This window comes from Neofelis nebulosa, chromosome 6, assembly GCF_028018385.1.
Source record: "Neofelis nebulosa isolate mNeoNeb1 chromosome 6, mNeoNeb1.pri, whole genome shotgun sequence".
Lineage (NCBI taxonomy): Eukaryota > Metazoa > Chordata > Mammalia > Carnivora > Felidae > Neofelis > Neofelis nebulosa.
Window position 1 is genome coordinate 111,919,655 of NC_080787.1, and position 17,043 is coordinate 111,936,697.

The window sequence follows — 17,043 nt, forward strand, 5'->3', positions numbered from 1 at the left end:
ATATCAATACATGTTTCTAAAAAGTATAAAACACATATAATAGAAATGCCAGTGTTTACATTGCATTTACTTTGTGTCAGATAGAAGTGCTTAATTTGTATGATCTAATTCTAAAAAGAAAACCCTAAGCTTTTAATTACTGTGTGGCAATGCTTCTAGATAGTGTAAATGCATGAATATATAAAAATTTAAATGCATTTACTACTAAGAAATACATTCTTACATAATTTACTTTTGTTGATGTGTAGGTACTTTTTACTTTATAACGAATGGTATGTTGAAAAACTTGTGTCTTAAGCTTTGAACATATTCCTAATTTTGTCTTTATGGCTGGGCCTCTTAATTTAGGATATTCATTATGGGGAATACAGCCATGTGCCAAGATGCTCTCAAAGATAGGATACATAGATTATGTTTTTGTAAGGTTTAAGATTACTCAAAAATTCAGAAAAACAAATTTGCAATTAAAAAATTCTATTCATTCAATTCAAAATGTATTTATTGAATGCCTACTATATTCCGGGAATTATTCTAGAAGCCAGATGCATAAGACACGCTGTGTGTACCTCTCATACTCTTTTGGTTTCATGTAATAATTCATGGGTTTCCTTCTTTCTTCTTTTCTGTTAAATGCCATCTCTTCTGTGTAGTTATAGTCTTTGAAATGTTTAAGTTTTCCTTTTCAAATATGCACAAAGCAAATAAATCCACTACCTCCATATCATTGTTTGCAATCTTGTATTTTGTGGTGAAAAGCTAGTGAGGAAAGCACAATGTGCTATTAAGAAATGGGAAATCTATCTAGACATAAATATAGTTGTGTTAAATCTAGAGCACAGAGAGAAGAGGGCAGATTACTTTTTGTGTAATGTCACATGCTTAGTGAGAGTTGCTGGTCAGCTGGTTTAAATAAGCTATTCTGTTAGATTCATCAGTAAATCTAAAAAGGGCCAAGCAGCTAGCTTTGTAAGTTGTTGAACTTGTCACTGTGCAAACAGTATTCTTAAAAATTTTGATTACAGAAAATTAAACAGTGACACTCATGAATGCATTCAAATCATGTCACAATTATACTCAATCAAATGTTATTTACAAACACCATTAAATTATGCCTCGTTCCATTTCTCAAATCAGCGAGTTCCCAGATATCATAAAATTACCAAATTTCTAGTTTGTGTATTTTGATGCTATTCTTCATTTACTTTTAAAATTATTTAATTGAAGTATAAAATGTATACAAAAAATGCAAACACATAAGTGTAGGGTTCAATGAATCTTCAAAAATGGAAGGCAAGCATGTAATAGGCACCCAGATCAAGAAACAGAACATTTGGCAAAATGAACTCAAGCAGAAGTGCCTGGTTGCTACAGAACCCCTTCCTCATAAATTCACGAAAACAAATCACTCTCGGGGACCAGAGGGGGAAATGGCTGCCTATGCTCCAAATATTTGTCTCTATTCTGGTATTTTAGGCTGTCTAGACTGAGTTGTTCTCTAGTTCTCTGATGCTTATAAAAATATATTTATTCCAATTTTTCTAGTTATTGGGATTGTTGGCCTGCCATGAACTACTATATCCTACCTCACATAATAAACCCTCCTTCTTCGCTTTAAAAAAATTACACTCCAATTACAACTTACTGTTTTGTAATACAGAGTAAGTGAAATCAATCTAAAAGTTGTCAGTCAAATATGCACTTTATTTCTGAGTAATTGGAAGTGAGACAAACATTGAATATCTTTGGAAAGAAAAATAGAGTACTAATTGTGTGAAGCTCTAAACAATATATATCTTTAAGATTAAATTATGAACATTTTGAAGAAAAATATTTTTTTAATTGGTAAATGGTTAGGCTTGAGCCTAACAGCCTAACAATGTTAGCCTAACATTACTAACAATCACAGTAAAACAATGAAATAAAAAATACCAAATGCCTGAATCTTTTTTCCCCCAGAATTACTAGGCTTGGAGAGTCTTCTGTGATGGATAACTATATTAGGATATCTACATAGTAGTTGTGGCCAAAACTATTTTGAATCAGAAAGTGGAAATTAAGCTGACAATGAAATATATACTCTTAAGGAATATTTTAATGATTTAAAAATGCATACTTGACCATCTGATTGAAAGAATGATATTAACCTCATTTTTAATCAGGTAGCTGGACCAAGGAAAAGATATTAATGTTTTGGCAAAGTAATTAGTTTTGTTTCTTAAACCTGTACTCAAGCTTGTAAATACTTGGGGATAAAGTCATTATCTAAGAATTTTATTAACAAAAATACTTTGTAAGCAAAATTTTTCTTTAAAGACATAAGAAGTATAAAAGTACAGACAAATATTTTTAGAGGCACTATTTTAACAGTTAACTTGGTAATGAAAGCTTTCTCTGTAATATATAAAATACTTAACAGAGAAAGTGTTGATCAGAGTTCAAATATCATACAAATGTTTGTGTGTGTGTGATACTACAGATTATTTGGGGATTATTTAGAGCCAATTTTCTTTTATAAAAGACCTATATCAGTCCCTGTTTTGGCCAACTGAAAGAAATCTAAAGAAGATCTTTGCTTTTACCAAAAAAAAAAGCAAAAATAGTGTTCAGTATTTATTTTGCAGCAAGATGCAGATCTGGTATTTACTGGGAAATGGTAAAAATAATTTATATTAAACTAAAATAAATTGAGGATGTATAATAGAATCTCTATGATAACTCTTAAAAGAGTAAAAAAGAATCTATAAATAACAATTTAACAGGGAGAAAAAAGACAATAAAAAGATACTTTTTTAATGTGAAAGCAAATAAGATGAAGAAAAAAAAGATTTAAAAAAAAGAAGAAGAAAAGGAAAAGGAAAAATAAGGGACATATATAAATAGAAGATAAAAAATTTGAAACAAATATGAGTTTTTAAAGTAAATTCAAAGAGACTAAATACTACAATTCAAAAGAGAAATGATTGTTGGAATGGGAAAAATACAGTGTGCATATGCTGTTTATAGTAACTAGCATAACTTAAATGTAAGTATAGAGAAGTTGAAAATAAAAGGATGTAAAAGAGATACACCTTAAAAACGCTGACCAACAGAAAGTGAAAGTTACTATACAAATATTTGGCAAAATGAACTTTTAAGCACATCTCAGAATAGAAATTTAATAGATAATATAGTGAATACACCAGAATGTATGACATAGATGAAAAATAGATCATGATAAGTATACTCCTTAATTCCCCATCCTCCCACATACCTCCCCTCTAGTAACTATATGTTTGTTCTCTATAGTCAAGAGTCTGTTTCTTTGTTTCTCCCTCTTTTTTCCTTTATTTTTTTGTTGTTTATTTGTTTCTTAAATTCCACATATGAGTGACATCATATGGTATTTGTCTTTCTCTGACTGACTTATTTTGTTTAGCATTATACTCTCTAGCTCTATCTGTGTTGTCGCAAATGGCAAGATTTCATTTTTTATGGCTAAGTAATATTCCATCAGCTCTTTCTTATCCATTCATCTGTTGATGAACACTTGAGCTACTTCTGTAATTTGGTTATTGTAAATAATGCTGCAACGAACATAGGAGTGCATGTATCCTTTTGAATTAGTATTTTTGTATTTCGGGGATAAATGCCCAGTAATGTGATTACTAGATCATAGGATGATTGTAATTTTAATTTTTCTGAGGAAACTCCATACTATTTTTCACAATGTCTGCATCAGTTTGCATTTCCGCCAAGAGTGCAAGAGGGTTCCTTTATCCCCACATCTTCACCAACATTTATTGTTTCTTATGTTTTTGATTTTAGCAATTCTGACAGGTATGAAGTAATACCTCATTGTAATTTTGATTTGTATTTCCATGATGATCAGTGATGTTAAGCATCCATTGACCATATGTATGTCTTCTTTGGATAAATATCTATTCATGTTCTGCCCATTTTTTAATTGGATTATTTGTATTCGGGTATTGAGTTGTATCTGTTCTTCATATAGTTTGGATACTAATCCTTTATTAGATATGTCATTTGCACATATCTGCTTCCATTTAGTAAATTGCCTTTTAGTTTTGTTGATTTTTTTTGCTGTGCAGAAACTTTTATTTTGATGTAGTCCTAATAGTTTATTTTTGCTTTTATTTCCCTTGCCTCCAGAGACATATCTAAAAAAAACGTTGCTATGGCCAATGTCAGAGAAATTACTGCATGTGCTCTCTTCTAGGGTTTTTATGGTTTTGGGTCTCACATTTAGGCCTTTAATCCATTTTGATTTTGTTTTGGGGTATGGTGAAAGTGGCCTAGTTTCACCTTTTTGCATGTTACTGTCCAGTTTTCTCAATACCATTTGCTGAAGAGACTGTATTTTCCCCATTGTATGTTTAATTCTCCTTTGCTGATGATTAATTGACCATGTAATTCTGGGTTTACTTCTGGGTTTTCTCATCTATATCATTGACCTATGTTTCTGTTTTAATGCCAGTACTATACTGTTTAAATTACTATGGCTTTGTTTTAAAACTTGAAATCTGGAATTGTGATACCCCTGTTTTTTTGTTTTGTTTTGTTTTGTTTTTTGTTTTTGTTTCTGTTTTTGTTTTGTTTTGTTTTTAAGAATGCTTTGGCTATTCAAGGTCCTTCGTAGTTCCATACAAATTTTAGTATTGTTGTTCTAATTGTGTGAAAAATGTTGTTGGTATTTTGATAGGGACTGCATTAAATATGTAAATTGCTTTGGATAGTATATACATTTTAACAATATTTGTTCTTCCAACCCATGATCATGGGATGTCTTTTCAATTATTTGCATCATCTTGAATTTTTTTCATCAGCATTTTATTGTTTTTAGATCACAAGTCTTTCACCTCTGTGGTTAAGTTTATTTCTAGATATTTTATTGGATCAATTGTAAATGGGGTTGTTTTAATTTCACTTTCTGCTTGTTATTAGTATATAGGAATTCAACAGATTTCTGTACATTGATTTTGTACCCTGCTACTTTACTGAATTTATCAATTCTAGTAGTTTTTTTGGTGGAGTCTTTTGGGTTTTCTATATATAGTATCATGTCATTTGCACATAGAATTTTAATTCTTCCTTATCAATTTGGATGCCTTTTATTTCTTATGTTGTCTAATTGCTATGGCTAGGACTTTTAGTACTATGCTGAATAACAGTGGTTAGAGTGGACATCCTTGTTCTTGTTCCTGACTTTAGGAGAAAAACTCTCAGTTTTTTATCACTGAGTATGATGTTGGCTGTGGGTTTTTAATATCTGACCTTTATTATGTTGAGTATGTCCTTCTATACCCTCTTTGCAGAGGGTTTTTATCATGAATGGATGTTGTATTTTGTTGAATGCCTTTTCTGCATCTATTGAAACAATCATATGGTTCTTATCCTTGCACTTATTGATGTGACATATCACTTTGATTATTTTGAGAATATTGAGCCACTCTTGCATCCTGGGAATAAATCCCACTTGATCGTGGTGTATGATTTTTTTTAAATGTGTTTGATGATCCAAACAGAAAACTAAACAACAATGAAACAGTGGCTTTGACACTGACACACTGAATCAGAAGGATTTACAGACATATTCAGAATACACATTCTTTTCAATGCATTTGGAATATTCTTCAGAATAAATTACATATTAGGCCACAAGTCACATTTTCTGACCACAGCACTATGAAACAAGTAATCAACCACAAGAAAAAAATTTGGAAAGACCACAAATACATAGAGGTTAAATAATACAACAAAATAGATCAACAAATAACTCAAAGAAGAAATAATAAATTATATGGAAACAAATGAGAATCAAAACACAACAGTCCAAAATCTTTGGGATGTAGCAAAAGTAGTTCTAAGAGGGAACTTTATAGCAATACAGGCCTACCTTGAGAAGCAAGAAAAATATCTCACATAAACAACCTAATGTTGCACCTAAAGGAGTTAGAAAAAGAAGAAAAAACAATACCCAAATGCAACAAAAGGAAGGAAATAATTAAGCTTAGAGCAGAAATAAATGATATAGAAACTAAAAAAAAAATAGAACAGATTAATGAAGCCAGGAGCTGGTTCTTTGAAAAGATTAACCTCTAGTAAGATTCATAAAAAAAAAAAAAAAAAAAAAAAAAAGAGGGAAAGAGAGAGAGTGAGAGGACCCAAATAAACATATTGCTTATTAACATATATGCCAGAAAGCTAATAGAACATTAGGAAGATAAGTGCACTATATTAAGGATATACACCATGATTATTTATGTATTTTTAATGTAAGAATAATTCAACCCTTAAGAATAGTATTGAGGGGCACCTGGGTGACTCAGTTGGTTAAGTGTCCGACTTCTGCTCAGGTCATGATCTCACTGCTCATGGGTTCAAGCCCCGCATCCGGCTCTGTGATGACAGCTCAGAGCCTGGAAGCTGCTTCACATTCTGTGTCTCCCTCTCTCTCTGACCCTCCCCAGCTCGTGCTGTGTCTCTCTCTCTTAATAATAAATAAACATTAAAAAAAAAAGAAGTGTATTGATATTCAAGTACTCACAACCTGTTCTCTCACATTCTATCAGTGAGAACAGATTACATGACTTCACCTAATTTTATTGGTGGGAGGGGAGCTGAGAAAGGTAGTGCATGGGTAGGAAGTCATTTCCCAGCAACCATTTCTACTACTGGGAAGGGACACATAAATGTTTTGGTGGATCTGTAGCTATGTACTACATCAGACGTTAGTAATGCGTTCTTAGTATTGGAACTAATTGCAGTAATCTGTACTCTTGACCATTGTGGTCTCAGAGAGAGGCAAATGACTTAAACTGATCTATCTAATCTGTTTCAGTCAGGATTTGAGATGGCAATGCTGGGATGCAAATTCTTGCTCAGCTCCTGAGTAGGATGTTGGGGTCATTCTACTAGTAGCTTCATGTGATCAAAAGAGTAGATGCTATCTGAAAACGGAGCCAACCCAAATGAAGGAAAAAAATAGATATAGATCCTGATTTTAAATGCTATTTACACCCTGAATCAAGCCTCATCTGAAAAACATCAGATTAGGCCTGAGGTGTTTAATTATGTGAGCTAATTAATTTCATATTTTGCTTAATTTGGTTGAGTGTTCACTTATTTGCAGCTAAACATGTTCTTATACAAAAATTAATAAAAGAGTTCATTAATGTGGCCAGTTAACATATAACTTTGGAGGAAACAACAGCCAATTTGTAAGAGCACTGAGAAAACAAATCCTATTAACACTCATAAAAAATCTGTTAATAAGGAAGGGGCAAACATATGAAATATATTAAAGTGCATATTTAAAGGCCTGGATTCAGCTTTTAATAAAATTATTATTTAGTGAGAGTTTGGAAGATCTGAGTCATAAATTAACATGGATGAGAGTATTTGTTTTAGAGAATGATTCTACAACTCTTTTCTCCAGTTTTATACATTACTGGTTTTTCTCTTTCACGGGGATAATTTCATTCTCTATGTTTTCCTTGCAAATGATCCACTTTATGGAGGTTTTCAAATTCATGAGCACAATGTCTCACTTAGTCTTCTGTCATAATTACTGTGCTGTGATGTCTTCTATAACTGCAGGAATAGCTCTTATTTGTTCCTGATATTTGTACTTTTGTTTCTCCATCTTTCCTGATTAACCATACTAAATGTTTATAGAGTAGTTCTGACCCCCATTACCCTCTTTAACTCAGAGGAAGTAGAGACTGACTGAGTTGCAGAATATAAGTTGTTTATAAATAAGGTGATGTTCATTTGCTTGCAGCATGGGAGTCTGGCATTAGCTTTGGCCAAGCCCAAATCAGAAAAGAAAAAGAAAAAGAAAAAAGAAGAAAAACACAACTTTATGCAGCCATTCTTATTAATGCAAACACCAGTCTATCATTATATTACTTCTCAATTCTACTCTCCTTACTTAAAAAATCAAATTCCCTGCTCTTTGCAAGTATTTTCTGGTAGCATATGATCTACAGCATGACCCCAGTATATTTATTCCTCCCAGAAATTTTAGCAGCCTCAATAATATTTATTTTTTTATATATTAGAGAAAGAGAGAGCAGGAGCGGGAAAGAGGGACAAAGGGAGAGAGAGAGAATCTGAAGCAGGCTCCACCCTCACACGGAACCTAACACTGGGCTTGATCCCATGACCCTGTTACCATGACCTGAGTCAAAATCAAGAGTGGGATGCTCAACTGAGTCACCCAGGCATCTCTGCAACCTCAATAATATTTAAAGTTCACTCACAATATCTCAATGCTCAGCATGCATGAACCAAAAACATAAGAAATACCAGCTTTATATTCCCAACAGAGAATATATACTCCACCCAAGTGCCTACCATGAGATTCACAGAAAGAAAGGAAGAAAGGAAAACAGAGGGAAGAAAAAGGGAAAGGAAGGAGACCAGCGGACAGGAAAGCAGAGTCTTTTATTTATTATTTTGTGTGTGTGTGTGTGTGTGTGTTTTTTCCTTTTTTTTAATTTTTATTTTTTAATATATGAAATTTACTCTCAAATTGGTTTCCATACAACACCCAGTGCTCATCCCAAAAGGTGCCCTCCTCAATACCCAACACCCACCCTGCGCAGAAAGTCTTTTAAAGCAATTCACCTGAATTAAAGATTAATCCCCTGCCCTCCACTTCCTGAAGACATGTGAGTTGTGTCAGGAGAAGGAAATTAATATTTCAATTGAGTTTGCTTCAGTTAGTAGCAAATTAGGTCCCCTTTATTTTAATGGTAAGTGTCTCACATTAGGCCTCATTAGCATTTGGGTATTCACTTCAGTGATACTCATAATATTCAAATAACCCCACAGCACAGACAGCAGTCAGAGCAGATGCTGGGTATAAACAATTGGTAGACTGTGCTGGTTCACACTGGCTGAAAAATCAGCTTGGGTGTTCATCAAAATATGAGGAGGACAACCTCACGCCCATTAAACTCTTCAATGTATTTATAAATTATCTTGCTTTTATATTTTATAAATGAGTATTTTTGTGCATATTTACCTATATTAATTTTTCTGTTTTCCTTTGCTCATTTGTAAACCTTTGCCAGTTTGGATAGATTGGATGTTTTCTTTTATAGTTTGTTTCATTGTATAGCTTTTGATGTGTAATAATAAAGCAATTACAGCTTTTTCTTCGGAATACAACTTAAGTGCCATGTTTGAAGTATGTTATTATAATTTCTCTTCTCTTAATTGGCCATGAAATGTAATGTTGTCATCCTCCCTGACCCCAGTTTTAATTTAAGTGATTAGTGTTTTTTTTTAATTTACAAATATATGTAGTTTTTTTTAGTTGTACCAATATTATTAATTTCTTCTTTTATGGCATCAGGATCAAAGAAAACATTCTGCACATTTTTACTTTGAGATTAAAATTTTTATCTTATAATACAATAAATTCTTGGAATACTTCATGGTTCATGGCATTTGAATAGTGCATTGTTCCACTGATACGGAAATATAGCATATATTGCAAGTTGCCCCAAAATATCTTTTCTCCCTTTTTTTTTTATTGACATAAAAAATGTTTGCAGTGGTAAGTGTCCAACTCAGAGTATGCCACTTCATAGACTCTGCAGCTTGGAGCAGTCATGTGAAACATTTCTGGAGAATAAACAAAAGTGGGTCTGAATTTGAGTTTTAATGATAATAATAACCACTATTCATGAGATGTGAATAGCCAGCAATAAGACTTCTCGAATGTAAGATGAGGAATTCTTTATTTCTTTAAGCCACTGTTTCTTTAGAAAAATAGCTTGATTCTCTGTATCAGGAGTTGGCAAACCTTTTCTGTAAAGAACTGGAGATTAAATATTTTTAGTTTTGTGGGCCATATGCTCTCTGCTGCAACTACTCACTTCTGTAAATAGATGACCTTAGGTATATTTCACTGAAACTTTATTTACAAAACTAATGATGCTTCATAAATTAATCATTGTGATGGTTCTCTTTCTCTCTCTTATTTTCAATTTTATCTGTTAAATGCCAAGGTAGATGAAGTAGGTTGTCCCAGTATTTCTGTTTCTCTCAATTTTTTCCTATTTCTGTTTCTATTTTTTATTTTATTTGTTATAGCAGTCTATAGTTTATTCTTTCTACTTTTTTATTTGAATATAACTTTTATTTTTATTTTAATTTGAGCATAGTTGACATACAGTGTTTCATTAGTTTTAGGTGTACAACATAGTGATTCAACTTCTCTATACATTATGCTGTGCTCCCCACAACTATAGCTGTCATCTGTCATCATACAAAATTTTATAATATCATTGACTATATTCCCTATGCTGTGCCTTTTATTCCTGTGACTTATTCATTCCAGAACCAGAAACCTGTAACTCCTACTCCCGTTCATTCATTTTGCCCAACCCCCACTCTTCTTCCCTCTGGCAACCATCAGTTTGTTCTCTGCTTTTTGTTTATTTATTCATTTGTGTTGGTTTTTTAGATTCCACATATGCGTGAAATTATATGGTATTTATCTTTCTCAGTCTGACTTATTTCATGTAGCATAATACCCTCTGGGTTCATCCATGTTGTCTCAAATGGTAAGATCTTGTTTTTTTCATGGTTGTGTACTATTCTATTATTTATCCATTTGTCTTCCTTATCCATTCATCTATTTTTAATTTTTTTTTTTTTAATTTTTGAGAGAGGAAGACAGAGCACGAGCAGGGGAGGGGCAGAGAGAGGGAGAGAGGGAAAGACACGGAATCCAAAGCAGGCTCCAGATCAAAGAGGTCCTATGACATTTTTTAATCAAATTGTAGTTTTGGTGTTGAGTTGTATAATTCTTTATATATTTCGAATATTAGCCCCTTATTGGATGTATCACTGCAAATATCTTCTCCAATTCAGTGGGTTGTTTTTGTGTTTTGTTTTATTTTGTTGATGGTTACCTTCACTGTACAAAAGCTTTTTATTTTGATGTTGTTCCAATAGTTTATTTTTTCTTTTGTTTCCCTTGCCTTAGGAGACATTCAAGAAAAATGTTGCTATGGCTGATGTCAGAGAAATTACTATGCTTTCTTCTAGTATTTTTACAGTTTAAGGTCTTTAATCTATTTTGAGTTTATTTTTGTGTATGTTATTACAAAGTGGTCCAGTTTCATTCTTCTGCATGTCCCTACAAATTTTTGTATTATTTTTTCTAGTTCTGGGAAAAATGCTATTGGTATTTTGATAGGAATTACGTTGAATCTATAGATTGCATTCATTAATACAAACATTTTAACAATACTAATTCTTCCAATCCACAAACTTGGGATGTTTTTCCATTTGTTTGTTCCATCTCCAGTTTCTTTCATTAATGTAAAATAGCTTCATAATACAGGTTTTTCACCTTCTTGGTTAAGTTTATTCCTAGGTATTTTATATATTTATTTTTGGTACAATTGTAAATGAAACTTTTCTTAATTTTTTGCTACTTTGTTATTAGCATATAGAAATGCTACTCATTTCTTGGTATTAATTATTTTAATACATTATCATAATTTTGCACAAGTTACAGCTTAATAAAAATGTAATAAATAAATATATGGGGCACCTGGGTGACTCAGTCAAACTTCGACCCTTGATTTCAGTTCAGGTCATAATCTCACAGTTCGTGAGATCAAGCCCCACATTGGATTCTGCTAACGGTGTGGAGCCTGCTTGGAATTCTCTCTCCCTCTCTCTCCATCTCTCCCCCACTTGCACTCTCTCTCTCTTTCTCATAATAAATGATAAATAAATTTTTTGAAAATGAAATAAATTGAATAAATGTAATAAAAGATAAATATAATTTTTATTGAGGTATAATTGACATACCACATTATATCAGTTTCAAGTGTACAGCACAATGATTCCATATTTGTGAATATTGTGAATGATCACCACAATAAGTCTAGTTAATATGTGTCACCATACATAGTTATAAATTTTTTTCTTGTGATGAGAACTTTTAAGATATATTCCCTTAGCAACTTTCAAATATGCAATGCATTAATATTAACTATGGTCACTGTGCTGTTTATTACATCTCCAAGACTCTTTTATTTTATAACTGGAAGTTTGTGCGATTTCACTTTTTTCCCTCATTTCACCCTTTACCCGCATCCTTACTTCTGGGAACCACCAAGTTGTTTTCTCTCAGTATCTATGAGCCTTTTTTGTCTTTTTTTCCAGATTCTACTTTAAGTGAGATCATATTGCCTTTGTCTCTTTCTATCTGACTTATTTCAATTAGTATAATGCCCTCAAGTTCCATCCATGTTGTTGTAATGGCAAGATTTCATTTTTTTTATGGCTGAGTAATATTTGATTTGTAAATTTTATCATTACAAAATAATGCAATCAACAATCCAAAAAGTAAATTAAGGAAATCAGTTCCATTCTCAATAGCTTCAAAAAGAATAAAATACTTAGGAATTAAATTAATCAAGTAGATTGAAGATTTGTACACTTACAACTATTAAACATTGACAAAAGAAATTAAAGATGTAAATAAATGGAACCCCATATCACCATTCCATTTATGAATTGGAAGTCTTCATAGATTGGGAGATTTATATTGCAAAGACATCAATACTGTAAAAAGTGATCTACATATTAAATTCAATCTCTGAAATTCCTAAATATATTTTTTGTAGAACTTGAACAATGCATTATAAAATTAATATAGAATTTCAAGAGATTTCAAATAAACACAATAATCTTCCAAAAAAAAAAAACAAAACAAGTTTTCAGGTCTCATATTTCCTGATTCTAAAACTTATTACAATGCTACGGTAATCAAAACAGTGTGGTATTGGCATAAAGATAGATATATAGACCAATAGAAGAGAAAGAGAACCAGAAATAAACCCTGTATATATGGTTAAATGATTTTTTACAATGGTGCCAATCAACTTATAAAATATTTTCATCATACCTGACATTTCCCTCATGGTCTTTGCAGTAAGTCAACCCTCCCCCATGCTGCAGACAATTAGTGATCTGATTTCTAGTGCTATATTATCTTTTTGCCTGTTCTAGAACTTGACATAAATGTAATAACATAGTATAGACTCTTGTGAAGCTTCTTTTTTTCACTTACTTGGTAAGTGTAACAGAGGTTTACCAATTTTTATTGATAAGAAGTACTCCATTGTATAAATATACTATAATATGTTCATCTTGTCAACTATTGATGATTTAGGCTTCTAGATTTTACTGTTATGAAGAATTTTCTAATTTTCTATTAATATTTGTGTATTAGTTCTTTAGGAACATATATTTCCATTTCACTGCATAAATACCTAAGAGTAACATTTATGATATGATACCTATATGTTTACTTCTATAAGAAATTTTCAAAATGGCCATAAAATTTATACTACCTACAATGTGTGAGAATTCCCACTGTTCCACCTCCTCAGCAACTTAATATTTTAGTATTCAGAGTAAATATTCAATATTTTTAATAGTAAATATTTAAACGTTTACTATTATGGGGGTGTAAAGTAGTATCTATTTTTTTTCTATTCATCTATTTTTTGTTCCTTTTGCATTATTTAGGATAAATTGAGTGTTGGGTTTGTTTGCACATTTTTTTTACTTATCCCCATTATTGGCATATAATTTACACTTTTTTAAAATTTGTGTTTGCCCCGGCATTTATAATATGCTTATTTAAGTGATCCCACTCTACCTTCAAATGACATTACTGCATTTTACCTATATTGTAAGAAACTTAAACCATATACTTTTATTTTTTCCCCTTCCATTTTGTGTTATTATTATCCTACTTTTCACTTCTACATATGTTATAAATCCCCCAAAATATTGTCATTATTTGAGGACACTATTAGTATTATCATTCACTTTTATCATTCACTTTATTTAGGGTATAATTAACCTACAATAAACTACATATATGCAAATTGCATAATTTGATCAGTTTTGAGATCTGTAAATTAAGAAAATTTATTTTACCTTTGTATTCATTTTTATAAATTCTGTTGATCTTTATTTTTCTTATAAATTGAGAATTCTATCTGATGTCTTACTCTTTCTTCTGGAAACATTTCCTATAATATCTTTTGTAGTGCATGTCTGTTGACAATAAATTCTTTCACCACCTTGTAAGGAAAAGTCTTTTAATAATTATTTTCTAATTTTTTTTAATGTTTATTTATTTTTGAGACAGAGAGAGATGGAGTGTGAGTGGGGGGAGGGCAGAGAGAGAGGGAGACACAGAATATGAAGCAGGCTTCAGGCTCCCAGCTGTCAGCACAGAACCTGACATGGGGCTTGAACCCACAAGTTGTGAGATCATGACCTGAGCTGAAGTTGTATACTTAACCAACTGAGCCACCCAGGTGCCCCAGTAATTATTTTTGAAAATGTAATGTCAGTAGGAATAGAATTCTGTGTCAATTTGTTTTTAACTTTAAAAATGTCACTTCATTATCTTCTGGCTTGCATTGTTTCTAACAACTAATTTGGTGTAACTATTATATTTGTTACGCTAAATGTTTTGCATTTTTTTAATTCTCCCTCCTTACCCTTACCCCCAGCTGCCTTCAGGAATGACTCTTTTGATTTTCATCAGTTTGATCATGATGTGTGTGGTGTGTGTGTGTGTGTGTGTGTGTGTGTGTGTGTTGCTTTTTGTATTTTTCCTGTTTGGGATTTTCTGACCTTCTGGATCTGTGGTTTGTTGTATTTCATTATTTTTGGAAAATTTTAGACCATTGTTTTCCTAAACATTTCTTTTGCTCATTCTCTTTCCCTTTTTCTTTCTGTAAATGCAATTTCGTGTGTATGCTGACTCATTGTTATACACACTTGGGAGCTTTGCTCTGTTTTCCCAAACACACATAAACTTTTTTTTCCATCTTTGTATTTCATGAATTTTCATTCATTTCTCTTCGATTTCACAGATTCTTTCCTTGCCTGTATCCAAATTGCTGATGAGCCCATCAAAGGAATCTCCTCTTGTCTCTGATATTATGTTTTTTATTTCTAGCATTTCATTTAACTTTTTCTATACTTATAATCTTTCTGCTCAAATGATCTATCTCTTTATGTATGTTGTCTACCAATAACATAGTGAACACAGTTATTTTCAAGTCCTTGTGTTATAGATCAGACGTCTGGATCATCTCTGAGTCTGTTGATTGCTTTTTTCTTAATGTGTTGGCTTTTTCCTTGCTCTTTTGTGCCTCAGAATTTTTCTTTAATTGAATATCAAAAACTTTGTGAAAGATAGTAGATACTAAGATAAATATTACACTCAGACATGAACATGAATCTTCTCTCAAGCCTTATTATGTGGAATTCAATCAAACTAGTCAAGACTTGAGCTGGGTTTGGGTTTTGTTATCATAATCTTCTGGTGACTACAGGACATTTTTTCAGTGGTGACTTCATGTTACCTTGTACCTGGAATAGGGTATGGGGTGCCTAAGGGTTTTTTCCCAAAACTCTCTCGGCAGTCCTTGTACACCTGTAGCACAGAGATGGTCTCCCCTTATGCCCTTATACAATGCAGAAAGAAGCCTCTGTTTTCTTGGTTCAGCTTCAGTATTGTAGGCCCTGTATCATTGGCCTTGAGAATGGGCTTTTTTTTCAGAATTCTTGTCCCTTTTACTTGTGAGAGCCACACTCTGACTTGTATTCTTGGTGACTCTGGGGATTGTTTACCCCTTCTTCTGTGACACACATAGTGCAGTATTTTTATTAATGCAATGTTGTTAGTCACAGCAAGTTTCCTGCCCATCCATCCACATGTAGAAGGTTGTTGCTTTTATCTGTCCTCCAGGAGCAGTAGATCTTTGCTTGTGTTCTGGAGGTGGAAGATTTCCCTATTCCTTCTCTAGAGGAAAAAAAATTGCTTCTATCTCTTCCCACAAGCAGTAGATTTTTGACTTGGTCTGTGCTGAGGTGGGACTATTTCCATTTGTCCCATATAAGAGATTGTATTTTTAAAATTTTTTTTTTCAACGTTTTTTATTTATTTTTGGACAGAGAGAGACAGAGCATGAACGGGGGAGGGGCAGAGAGAGAGGGAGACACAGAATCGGAAACAGGCTCCAGGCTCCGAGCCATCAGCCCAGAGCCTGACGCGGGGCTCGAACTCACGGACCGCGAGATCGTGACCTGGCTGAAGTCGGACGCTTAACCGACTGCGCCACCCAGGCGCCCCAAGAGATTGTATTTTAAGAACCGGAATTCAGATGTTAAAAGGAAAAGTGTTTGCCTTCCAGGATTGCATTCTAGTTGCAGAGATAAATGAATTATTATTATATTATATTATATTATATTATATTATATTATATTATATGTTTTTATATCATATCACTGATTAAGGAAGTGAAACTTTTAAGAAGAAAAATTAAGCAGGATGAGGGCATAGAGAATGATGGGGGTGAGGGCTTATCTTTTAGATGATATGGTTAGGCAAACTTTATCAGAAAGGGTAACTTTTGAACAAAGATTAAAACCAATGTAAAAGTTAGACTTAGTCAAGATTGTTAGAGAATGTTTTGTTTTTCTAAGAAAAATGGCTTATTCATATATTTCTAGAATATGGACAAAATACCAGGAAGCTCAAAAAAAAGCCATACTTCTAGGTCAGTTTAAATGTTCTCTATGACTTCACCACCTGAATCCTCTGAGCATTATTATCTCTTTTTTTCTGTTCTATCTAGCAAGATAAAAATGTCTCTAAACAATTTAAAAGCAATTTCATATCATTAAGATACAAAGATGGCCCAAATATATCTGATTTTAAATTTGCTAAGCTACTACATGATCTCTTAGAAGAACATTTTTTTAAAATATTTTTAATTTTTATTTATTTTTGAGAGAGACAGAGACAGAATGCAAGTGGGTTGGGGCAGAGAAAGAGGGAGGCACAGAATCTGAGGCAGGCTCCAGGCCCTGAGCTGTCAGGACAGAGCCTGACATGGGCTCGAACTCACAAGCTGTGAGATCATGACCTGAGCTGAAGTCGGACACTCAACTGACTGAGCCACCCAGGCACCCCAG